Here is a 12,067-nt window from a genome sequence, read left to right as displayed (position 1 = left end):
TCTTCTCTTTACTTCTTTTCTTCTTCTTCTCCTAGCTATAAATCCTTGTTCTCTTACTAGAATCGATCCATTTCTAGATTCTAACCTTCCCATTGATGTTAGTAAAGGAAAGAGAGTTTGTGCTGATCCTATAGCCCAGTTTGTTTCCTATGATGCTCTCTCTCTTACAGATCTTGCCTTTATTGTTGCTCTCTCTTCTGTTTCCATTCCCAAGAGTATCACTGAAGCTATGTCTGACCCAAAGTAGAAGTAAGCCATGTCTAAGGAAATGATGGCTCTTGAAAAGAATGGTACTTAGAAATTTGTAGATCTTCCCACGGAGAGAGTTCCAGTTGGATGCAGGTAGGTCTACACAATCAAGTATTGGTCTGATGGTGTGGTTGAGTACAAGGCAAGGTAGGTGGCTAAAGGGTACATTCACGTATATGGGATTGACTATTAGGAGACAGTTGCTCCTGTGGCTAAACACAACCCTATAATAATTCTCGTATCATTGGTGGCCAATAAAGATTGGCCATTATATCAGTTAGATGTGAACACTGAAGAATGCCTTCCTCCACGGTGACTTGGAAGAGGAAGTGTACTTCAACTGAAAGGAAAGTATGTCTTCTCAAGAATGCACTATGTGGCCTCAAACAATCCCCAAAGGCATGGTTTGAGCGGTTCTGGCAAGCTGTTTTGAAGAATGGGTATTCTCAGAGTCAAGCTGACCATACTCTATTTACTCGACGAGGTAATGGTATCATCACAGCTCTTATTGTCTATGTTGATGACATTGTAGTGACTAGAGATAACAGACCTAAGATAGCTAGGTTGAAGACCTACTTGGCTCAACAATTTGAGATTAAAGATTTGGGTCCCTTAAAGTATTTCTTGGAAATTGAAGTGTCAAGATCCAAGAAAGGAATCAAAATATGTCAAAAGAAGTTTGTTCTTGATTTGTTGAAAGAGATAAGCATGTTGGGCTGCAAACCAGCAAATTTTCCTATTAAGCAGAATCACAAACCAGGTGAAGATTGTGGTCCCTCTCTTGTGGATGTCGGGAATTACTAGAGGCTAGTGAGGAAACTCATCTATCTGTCTATGACTTGCCCAAATATTTCTTATGCAGTGGGAGTGGTGAGATAATTTATGCATGCTCCCAAGAGTGGACACTTGGATGTTGTATACCGCATTCTCAAATACTTGAAGTTCTCTCTAGGGAAAAGACTATTGTTTGCCAAGCACAAAATTTGGGAATAAAAGGCTTCACAAATGTCAATTGGGCTGGATCCATCTTAGACAGAAGGTCTACATTTGGTTATGGCACATTTGTGGGAGGTAACTTAGTCACATGGAGAAGCAAAAAACATCCGGTTGTAGCTAGATCCAGTGCAGTGGCAGAATTTAGGGCTATGGCTCAAGGATTTGCGAACTCATATGGTTAAGACGATTGGTCCAAGAATTAGGGTTTGACACTGAAGGAACTAGGCGGCTCTACTATGATAACAAAGCCACTATAAGCATTGCTCACAGCCCGGTGCAACATGACAGGATAAAGCTAATCGAAATAGACCGGCACTTCATTAAGGAGTAGATAGACTCTGGCTGCATTTGCACCCCTTTTGTGAAGACTGGTGATCAACCGGCGGACATCTTCACTAAAGGGCTTACTTCTCTCCAGTTTGGTACCCTATTATGTAAGTTGGGAATGCATGACATTTATTCTCCAGCTTGAGGGGGAGTATTAGAGTTCATGTAATAAGGGTACTTTAGGAACTAGTTTATATTGTAATTTTTCTTTTTACCTTTTACCTCCCTAGAGAGGTGTATGTAATTTCTTTCTTATTATTAGTGAAGAAATATAGGTGTGGGGGAGACAATACTCCAACACACAACATTCCACCATCTTCTCTTCTCTTCTCTTCTCTTCTCTTCGCATCTCTTCTTCTCCTCCATCTTTCTCCTTGTTCTTTACATTCTTTAACTTCCAACTTAGGTAAGATTTATAGCCATGGCTTTCAGATCTACCACCACAGGTGGTTCTCTCCCTTCTCCAATGAAGATCTGCAATGCATGAGATGTAAATGCCCTGTCGACAGAAAATCTACAATTCAAAACAACTAAGCCTTTTCCCAACTATAAATGGGGTTGGCTACATGAATCCCATTGGTATAAAGCCATATCCATTGTTAAAACTAAGGCACCCATATCTGTTGTCACTACTCCCTAGGTAATTTTTGGCATACCCTAGTCTTTCTAGCTTCCTCTAATATGCAAACAATCATTCTTCCTTACCCCTGGCATTCAATGGCCACTGTTAAACATGCCTTAACCACCCCAAATAAATATCCCTCAACTTGTCACCTAGGGGAGCCACCCCTAAATCTCCTATAACTAGAGCAGGATGGATGAAAAAGAGGGTGCATCCGGAGTGTTGTTCCATTAAAACTCAAAAGGAAAATTTTATTTAATAGTCGTAGGACCAGCAATGATGTATGAACTATGAAGATGAATGTTGGGCAGTGAAGAAACAACATATAAACAAACTGAATTTAACTAAAATGAGGATGTTGAGATGGATGAGTAGTCAAACTACAGAAGATAAAATAAATAATGAATAAATTACAGCTAACTTAGGAGTAGCTCCAATACATGATAAGTTGAGAGAGTTGTTTGAGGTGGTTTGGACATGTGCAACAGGGGCCTTTGAATACTCCAATAACGAGGGGTGATATGATTCAGATTGGAGGAACTAAAAGAGCCACGGATAGGCATAAAAATGACTCTAGGAGAAGTGATGTAGCCAAACAATCCTAATCCCATATTAGGAACCAAAGATTTGATTGGATGCAACAAAGGCCCAGTTTTAAGGAGATTTTCTGTTGAATCAAGGGCTAAGACGCTTCCTGGTTTTGGTACTCCAACAGCTTACGATGGAAAAAGAAAGAAGAGAAAAAAAATAGGAGAGATCTGAGTGCTGTTTTGGGACTGCAAACATTACCCATGATCATGAATAATGAATTAGAAAAGAAGATAAGGGGGGTAGGGGAGAAAATCTCACAGCTCACACACACACACAAATAAAATCCTATTCAACTGTCTAATCTGATAGGGGGTTACATTTTTATATAAAAAAATTCAAAATTAGTGTTTGAGTACTTCTAACACTTCAACATCGTAATATAGTCTAACAGAACTTAAACAACTAATAAATAACTTACACTAACACTGACTCATAAAAGGAAACCTAATCTCACTCTTATACTGACTTAATTAAGCAGAATCAAAACAGAATTCTATCTAGCTAATAAGTATTATAATCTAGCTCAAACACTCAACTTAAGACACTAATCTCATGTATCCTCTATGGATCTAAATTTGGTCCTCGTAATTGGGTCCATTACAAATAAAAACTGTTAAGAATGTATATCGAGCATCTAGGGTTAGTGTATCTCGATTAGAATACTCCCTATTCTAATCGAGATACCTCTTATGTTTCCTTTTCTATTTGTAATTAGGGTTAGTCCTAGTTAGTCTATGGTTAGTCTAGCCCTAGTTTGGTTTCCTATTGTAATTATGTATCTATTTCGTGATTCCTAATAGGATTACGAATCCTCTCCATGTATTCTGGTTTAATATACATAAAGACATTGTCGGTTTTTTTTTGGGGGGGGGGGGGGGGACTGCTAGTTCAATCCAACATCTCTAGGCAGTCCCCCTTTCCCTCCTTTATCTTCTCTCTCTCTTCCATCACTCTCGGTTCTCTGGTTTTATTGTTCTAACCTGTTACATGGTATCAGAGGATAACCATTGATTGGTTATACATTCTCGGTTCTGGTTTGAAAGTCTTACAAGGTTTCTGTTAAAGGGTTGCAGCACCCTATGCTGCATACTACTTCAAGTTAAGCCCTAGTTGATGATACTAATGACAAACTAGGGTTTCACTCTTCTAATCTACTGTTACATTGAGTGAAGATCGATTGCAGTCATCAAGTTCGAAGAAAAAGATTGCTGTGCATCTTGGAAGATTACTTTCTACTTCTATTTCTGATCCAACCAGTGGATCTCTATTATACTTGAAGAAATTCTTGATTGACGATTGGATCTGATCAGTTGTTTTTATCTACAATCCCTCCTATCAGCTCAGCACATCACTGTGAGTTTGTTTTGGGAACATATTCCCCTCTCCAAGTGCAGTGTTTGATCCACCTGATCTACTGAAGTTTGGGATTTTAAACCCTAAGTCTGATTTCTGTTGAGATTTGGGTTTTTTAAACCCTAATTCTGGTTCTTCTTTAGTGCCAATTGTGATTCTTATTGCTGCTACTACTTTTCTACTGTGTGTTTGATCAGTTGGTTTCATGGCTGATCCTAAACCACCAATGGACAGTGTCCAAGTTCAGATTACTACTATTAAACTCTCCGACGTTTCCAATTATCTTTTATGGGCTCAGGCCGTCAGGCCGTACAGGCATATATTCATGCCAAATGATAGTTAAAATATATCACGGATGATCCTCCTACTACTGATCTCAAAGAGCCTTCCACTATCACAGCCTACGACGAGTGAATGCGTGAGAACTCTATTATCAAATATGGTTATGGAACAGCATTGAACCTGCTATTGCTTCCAATGTGATGTGTCACACCCTTGCTAAGGATGTCTAGAACGATCTGCGTGAAAGTTTTTCTCAAGAAAAGAATATTTCCCAAATGTATGATCTCTATGAGAAATTTTTCACTTTTAAACAGGGAGATATGTATGATCTCTATGTTTTTAGCCAGGACCCAAATGTGTACCTCTATCTACAGAATAACGAAACTACCAACCAAAATAAACTCAAAAGGTTGAAACAATAGCCACCTGGCAACTTGTAGTAACTTTTGGGAAATACAATCACTGATTGATAAGGAAGCCTGCAAACCTCCACTTCCAAAGACCTAACAGATTCTAAGGAGAAATTCCTACACTAAATAACATGCTGTCATTGAGAGAATAATTTAAGAACTTAGTAATGATATTACTGTTTGAGCATAATAAATGCATCTTACAAGGAAAATAGAGAGTAACCATAATGTTTTGCAGGCTAATATTTCTTGCCTCGTCAAAAAAATCTGCTTGTCAGCTCGCCCAATGAACATTTCATTCAAATGGATCTCAAGATCAGCTAACAATAGATGAGCTTTGCCAAATAGGGTGACAGGATCAATACATATTTCTACAGGTCACTTTATCCATCTTTTACATTCAATTTGGACATTATTATTTTGTCTCTATTGTCAGTGTCCTCCTTTCCAATAAATAAACATCATCTATCAAAAACTGTAGCATAAGCACAACTCCATAGTCCTAAAAAAATTTAGACCTACCATCCCCCTCCCCTTATCTACTGAGTTGGAAGACAACCCCAGTTTCCATATAGGCACTTGACCATAATTGCTCAACTTTCTGGGAGCAAGGAAATAACTTTCAAGTTAGGAATTTCAGGAACACCAGGTTTTCCCATATTTGGTCAAGAGCAAGTTCAGAGGCCAGACAGAATTTTCTGTAGAAACTATTACCTAATGAGAGATTTGAAGCCTGTCTTTTCATTCACAAACCCCTACAAGTCCATTAATCTATCTCTAGATTCAGCAATCAATTAGGTGGGTTCCTGAAAATTTTTACACCCACATTTTTGCCAGACTACCTTTCAAAGAAAACAACAGAGATCACCGAAAAATGGATCACATTCTGGGTTAGAAGTTTGAGAGGAAACGAAATATTGTAGTTTGAGTGTTATTCAAGAATTTCCTCTTTTTTCTTAAATCAAACCCTCAGTGTAAGTGAAATGGAGAATATGAAGACAAGAAGCAAGGAAAAGAGCTAAAACTAAAAGGTAGATCTTCAAAGCCATATGATGAAGATGGCTTCCTACAGTGCACTGCACAAATTGGAGAAGAATTTAATACCGAATCCTTAGCATTCCTACATTGATGAGGACCTAGCATTGGAAAAGATCTTTCAAGCGATTATAACAAGGAAAATAAAATCCATTGGCTTCCATGAGACAATTGCCACCAAGGGCCGCCTAGTTTCAGGCCAATTGTGGCATGGGGGAACCAATCTCCATAAATTGTCATCGAACGAAACACACACAGCAAAAAGGGAGCAGCAGTGTGCTGGTCAGTGAGCATGCCCTAATGCGAAAGGGTGAATCTTGCTTGCACAGACCTACTTGGCCAGCCATGGTGGCAGACAATTCAATCTATCAGTACAGATGTAATTAAATCAGAACCTGATCAACCAAATAACAGAGCAAACCGAGAGCGAGAGGAAGACTGTGATATAACAGAATATGATCTACCACCAGCCAGCAACTTTATTTATATTAATTGAGGTTACAAAGTAGAAACAAAATCGACTACTTATAGACTTCTTAGCTAACTATTAGTTATCTTACCCTAACCACACTAGGAATCTGAAACATACTAGGAAACCAATACTAATTACAAGAGGAAAAGTAGAAAACCACCCACAACATTGACACATGCGCTAACAGCCACATACACATGCTAACACACCCCCTCAAGCTGGGGTATATCTGTCTCTCAAACGCAACTTGGAACAACCATGAAGGAACACTTGTCAAAACAACGCTTTGTAAACACATCACCAAGTTGATTGCCGGAATTGACAAATGAAGTTGAAATAATCTTCCTCATGACAGCATTCCACACAAACTGACAATCCACCTCAATATGTTTGGTCCTTTCATGAAAAACAAGATTGCTAGCAATATAAATTGCGGCTTGATTATGACAAATCACAGTACCACCAACAAAGGTGCAATATCCAGTAGTTGACCGACGATCATTAGCAACTCCAGTTCAATCAACATCAGAATAACCGACAACATCAGTATGACCATGACGACAATAAATGAGACCTTTGTCAAGGGTACCTTTGAGATACTGCAGAATGCGACAAGCAGCATCCAATGAGATTGTTTAGGGTTCTCCATAAATTGACTGATGACTCCAACAACAAAGGAAATATCCAGACGATTGACAGTCAAATAAATAAGTTTCCCAACAAGTCTTTTGTATTGATATTTGTTCTCGGGTCTTTTCTATCACTCATGACTCACCCCAAATTTCAGACTTGGATCCATAGGGTTGTTAACAGGTTTACAGCCTAACAGACCTGAGTCAGATAGAAGGTCCATAATGTACTTTCTCTGAGACAAACTAACACCCTTCTTACAACGAACAACTTCAATACCTAGAAAATACCTGAGTACTCCTAGGTCTTTCATCTGAAAATGTCGATGGAGATATGTCTTAACCTCTGCAATACTGGAAGAGTCGTTACCTTTGGCAACCAGCCAAGCCTTAGGGTACTCAATGGAACCATCATGAAGATATTTAACTGTGTACACCAATAGACACCTCACAATCTCCTTGCCAGGAGGTAAGTCAATAATAGTCCAAGTCTGATGATCCAATAGAGCATCCATCTCAACATCCATAGCATGTTTCAACCAAGATGCAATAAGGCTTCCTGATACTTAGTAGGTACAAACACAGTAAATAAAGACAAAGCAAAGTAGCGAAGTAAAGGTGGAAGATGAGGTAAAGTAACAAATTGAGACACAGGGTAAGCAATTTGAGATTGTTGAGCACAAGAACGAATACCTTTATGAAGAGCAACAGGTAAGCCATGAGACAGAAGATCCCCAGGTAAGTGTCTGATGAAGTAGAGGGCGGTTGTGAAGGATCAGCCTAAACGGTGGGAGTGGACTTGGGACGGCACTTGTAAATCTACAATTGCTTAGCTAGAGCACTATCTGAAGTAGAGTCGGTAAAAGGAACAAGAACTGGAAGTGGAAAAGGCATTAAAATATTATCATCCATTTGACGGCTCTCATCAGAAAAGTATGATGTAGACTCAAAGAAGGTAACATCAGTATTGATAAAATATTGATGGTAACGGGATCATAACATTTGTAACCTTTTTTAATACGAGCATAGCCAAGGAAAACACACTTGATAGCACGCAGCGATAATTTATCAAGTCCAAGGCGAAGGTTATGAACAAAGCAAACACAACAAAAAACCCGTGGAGGCAAGCCAAACAAATGTTCATCAGGAAAGACGAGAGAATGGAGATTTATTACCAAGAACAATAGAAGGCATGCAATTTATTAAATAACAAGTAATAAGAACAGCATTAGTCCATAAAATTTAAGAACATGCATGTGGAACATCAATGAACGGGCAACCTCTAACAAATGTAGGTCGAAACAAAGCCTTTGTAAACATATCACCAAGTTGATTGCTGGAGTTGACGAACGGAGTTGAAATAAGTTTCTGCATAATTGCATTTCTCGCAAAATGACAATCAACTTCAATATGCTTGGATCCGTTCATGAAAAACTGGATTGCTAGCAATATAGCTTACAACTTGATTATCACAATACAACTTCATTGGTTGAGGAACTGAGAATCCCAACTCATGTAGGAAAGACTTCAACCACAACAACTTAGTTGTAGTATGAGACATAGCTCTATACTCAGCTTTTGCACTGACCTAGCCACAGTAGTCTGCTTCTTACTCCAAGAAACAAGATCACGTCCAATAAAGGTACAATCAAGGTTCTAAAACTTGGGTTTCAACCAGGTTTCGACGAGCCAAAAACCGAGATATGATCGAAACCTGTGATTTTTCCCAGCCAACTCATGATGCAAATCAAAGCATGAAGAACAGGACAAAAACAGATTTCAAAAACAAAGTTACTATTCGTGTTGTGGGTCTCAGCTTAGATCATGTGTGTCTCTATTTTAAAAGCCTTGGACAGCAAGATACTCCAGGATCGATGGGACAGCTTCTAGAAGATTGAAGACTAAGTTAGCTTCCTTTTATTTGACAAGGATCTAGTTTCTATTTTTGACAATATTTTATAGTTTCTATTTATGAAGCCTTGTCAAAGTTAGAGTTTCTATTTTAGTTGCTTACCTTTAATTTACACGTCTCTATTTTGTTAAGTTTCTATTTAGTCCTTTGTTTCCTTTTAATTAGATTTTGTTTCTATTTTCATTTGGTTTCTATTTTTGAGACTTTCTATTTTGTGAAGCTTAGGCCAAGCTACAAATAGTCAAATAGGCGTTGTACTTGAATCAGAATTGGAGAATAGAATTTGTGGCCAAGCTTGCCATCGATTATGGGAGAAATTCCATGTTTCAACAGCTGGGATAGTTGTGGGTGAGAGACCCAGGCTGAGAGAGCCATTCCCCTACCCCCCCCCCTTCTCTTCTATCTTTACTTATTTATCTTCTTCTCCCTTCTTCTTATCCTTTATGTTCTCCATCCATATGTAATAGAAAACACCAATTATAAAAAAAGAGAGTTTTAGTTATTTAATTTGCTCCTTATCGTGTTGATCCTGGTTGCAATCGACCTCCCGCTGGTTTCCCTGGTTCGAGGCCGACTTTTGCATATCAAAGCCATTGAAGGATGGCAAACAGCGTTGATAGTTGTTGAATCCTACTTCCTACTTCCTATTGAAGGTTGATTGAGCACATCTGATTCGACAACTCTACCAAACTCGAGGACAAGTTTTCTTTCAAGATGGCAAGAGTTTATGCAAATCAAAGCATGGAGAACACGACAAAAATAGATTTCAAAAACAAAGTTACTGTTCACGTGAACAGTACCCGATGTATTGTTCTCGTGAACAAGGTTGTGGGTCCCAGCTTTGATCATGTGTGCCTCTATTCTAGAAGCTTTGGACAGCAAGACAATCCAAGATCGATGGGACAGCTTCTAGAAGATTGAAGACCAAGTTAGCTTCCTTTCTTGACAAGGATCTAGTTTCTATTTTTGAGAATATTTTATAGTTTCTATTTTTTAAACCTTGTCAAAGTTAGAGTTTTTATTTTAGTTGCATAGCTTTTGTTTAGAATTCTCTATTTTTGTTATGTTTCTATTTCAGTCCTTCATTTCCTTTTAGTTAGATTTAGTTTCTATTTTCGTTTGGCTTCTATTTCTGAGACTTTCTATTTTGTGAAGCTTAGGCCAAGCTATAAATAGGCCCCATCAGTTGTACTTGAATCAGAATTGGAGAATAGAATTAGTAGGCAAGCTTGCCATCAGTTATGGGAGAAATTCTATGTTTCAACAGCTGGGATAGCTATGGGTGAGAAACCCAGGCTGAGAGAGTCATTCCCCTACCCCCCCCCCCCTTCTCTTCTATCTTCTCTTCTTTATCTTCTTTTCATTCCTCCTTATCCTTTATGTTCTCCATTCATATGTAATAGAAAACAACAATAAAAAAAAAAGAGTTTTACTTAATTAATTTGTTTCTTATCGTGTTGATCCTGGCTACAATCGATCTCCCGTTGGTTTCCTTGGTTCAAGGTCGACTTTTGCATTAACTCGAGTAGGTGGTTTTGAGGCCTAGAAATGCTTTTTTTTATATAATTTTTGCATACAGCCTATTTTAGACATTCTAAACACAATGCATGAACTATTTATACAAAATAAAATAAAATAAAATAAAAAACACTCAAAATGGTACTTGTGGTTTTTTACCCAAGTTTACTAGTGTATGCTGAAGGATCGGGTATAGTGTACGATAGCCATATTATAAATACTTAGTTCACATATAATTAAAGTATAAGAACACTAAATAATTCAAGTTAACCAAATAAAACATTAAGGTGCTCAACACTCACTCAATTCCATGCGGAGTTTCTTGGTGGGTCCAATTCACGAGCTGCGTAACACTGAATATTTTAGAGTCATTCCTCTGAATGTATCACATATGTATCTCATAACATGCTTTGGGCCCAATTATTCTGATAGTCCATAACTGCCCATCTACCATGTACTCATATGTGTTGTACAAAAAATTTGATTTTGGGGTACAGAACACTATTACCTTTGAGCTTGAAGGTTCAAACACTGGATCAATCAACTTGATGTAGCTTGTAGATGCACAAATGGCAAAGCAATGTGAAAAAATTCAGAGTTTTGGGCCAAACTGTGTCTCCCATGGTTGAAACCAGCGAAACAGAAGAGTTGGGAGTCAAAACTTGCTAGAAATGACAAGTCAAGTTTCAATCGAGTTAGGTAACTTATATAGGCCGGCTCATTTGGTTCAAGCATGTTTCAACCAAAAACCGAGATATCTCGGTCGAAACTAGTCGAAACCCATCAAGTTATGTGATTTTTTAAACTCCATTGTTATCTAGTCTCGGTTTCTTGTGAAACCGAGATTTAGAATCATGGGAACAATATCCAATGGTTGATCTACGATCGTTGGCAACACCAGCCCAATCAGCATCAGAGCACCCTATAATATCAGTGTAGCCATGATGTCAATAACTAAAACCTTTTCCAAGAGCACTATTAAGATACCTCAGAATACGACAAGCAGCATCCCAATGAGCTCGTTTAGGATTCTCCATAAATCGACTGATGACTCTAACAGCAAAGGAAATATCCTTAAAGTCCTTTGTACTAATGATTATTCTCAAAGTCTTTACCATCACTCACCCCAAGTTTCAGCTTAGATCCATAGGATTGCCAACAAGTTTGCAGCCTAACATACCTGTTTCAGACAGAAAGTCCAGAACGTACTTTCTCTTAGACAGATTGACACCTTTCTTGCAACAAACAACTTCAATCCCTAGAAAATACCCGAGGACTCTTAAGTCCTTCATCTGAAAGTGCAGATGAAGATATGTCTTGACCTCTTTAATATCTGAAAGGTCATTACCTGAAATTATGATATCATCAACATACACAACTAGGATCACGACTTTGTCCGTCCAACAACGTACAAACACAGAGTGATCAAAGAAACACTAAGTGAACCCATATCCACCAATAACTTTATTAAACTTATCAAACCAAGCACGTGGAAACTGTCTCAACCCATATATAGCCTTATGAAGACACCATACCTTAGATGCATCCTTCCCTTAAGCAACATTGCTCCATATAAACCTCTTCCTCAAGATCACCATAAAAGAATGCATTTTTAATGTCTAGCTGAAACATAGGCCAATCAAGATTTACGACCAAGCATGGTTCTAAATC

This window comes from Telopea speciosissima, chromosome 2 (assembly GCF_018873765.1).
Source record: "Telopea speciosissima isolate NSW1024214 ecotype Mountain lineage chromosome 2, Tspe_v1, whole genome shotgun sequence".
NCBI lineage: Eukaryota > Viridiplantae > Streptophyta > Magnoliopsida > Proteales > Proteaceae > Telopea > Telopea speciosissima.
The sequence above is the reverse complement of the archived record's forward strand: the minus strand, read 5'-3'. Positions refer to the sequence as shown.